At 47.7% G+C, this 728-nt stretch overlaps 1 protein-coding gene across 1 annotated transcript in view; it reads left to right on the forward strand.

Annotated features, from left to right (window-relative positions):
* Positions 1-453: 453 nt before the first annotated feature.
* The window catches only part of CDK2AP1 (cyclin-dependent kinase 2 associated protein 1), a 12027-nt gene continuing 11752 nt past the window's right edge, over positions 454-728 (forward strand). Inside the window, exon 1 of the mRNA XM_011948449.1 lies at positions 454-624. The gene's annotated coding sequence lies outside the window, so the exon portion shown is untranslated. The remainder of the gene's footprint in view (positions 625-728) is intronic.

Genomic DNA, 728 nt, shown 5'->3' on the forward strand with positions numbered 1-728 from the left:
GCCTGTGTCTAATTAAATCTGCAAACCATGGCGATTAAAAACAACAGAAAAGGGTGGGCATCTTATGTATTTTAACGAGCTTTACTACTTCGGCAGAACTCCAAAATAAAAAAAAATAGAAAAAGAAAAAAAGAGAACAAACCCACAACCTTCAGGTTATTCATCTAATCCAAATCCAAAATACACTCGATGATTACATTTCAATCAGATCGGAAGATGGGCTGGGGGTGGGGTCGAAGGAGGATCTAAAATTGCCCCGTAAACTCCAGAGGGTAGAAACTTTGCCAAGTTCAGTTCTTGTATCCTCAGCGCTTGGAACAGTGAGTGGCGCATAGTAGGTGCTTCCCTTAAATAGTGGCGTGAGTCTACGCACGAAATTGTGCGATTCAGGGGTGAGTTTTCCGGGAAGGGGGATGAGGGGTGGAGAAGGCCTCTAGCTTTTGTCAGTCTCACAGGAGTCTTGGATCCCCAAAGGGTTAAAAACCACTTCATACAGACAGAGACATGAAATTTATTTGAAATCAATGTCAAGCATCAGTTATTCCAATCCTGGGGCTTGGCCAGACCTGGGCGTCTGGAATGATCTACGTGCTTAAATACACCACTGGCCACCATTTTCTCCAGGTAATTTTCCATCCCTGCCCCCACCGTCAAGGGGAAGAAAGTGCTCCTCGGATCCCGGCCGCCCTGGCCTCCTGCAGCTGCCGCGGGGGCGGCCCCCAGCGCAC

Source organism: Colobus angolensis, unplaced genomic scaffold (genome assembly GCF_000951035.1).
Source record: "Colobus angolensis palliatus isolate OR3802 unplaced genomic scaffold, Cang.pa_1.0 Scaffold28, whole genome shotgun sequence".
Lineage (NCBI taxonomy): Eukaryota > Metazoa > Chordata > Mammalia > Primates > Cercopithecidae > Colobus > Colobus angolensis.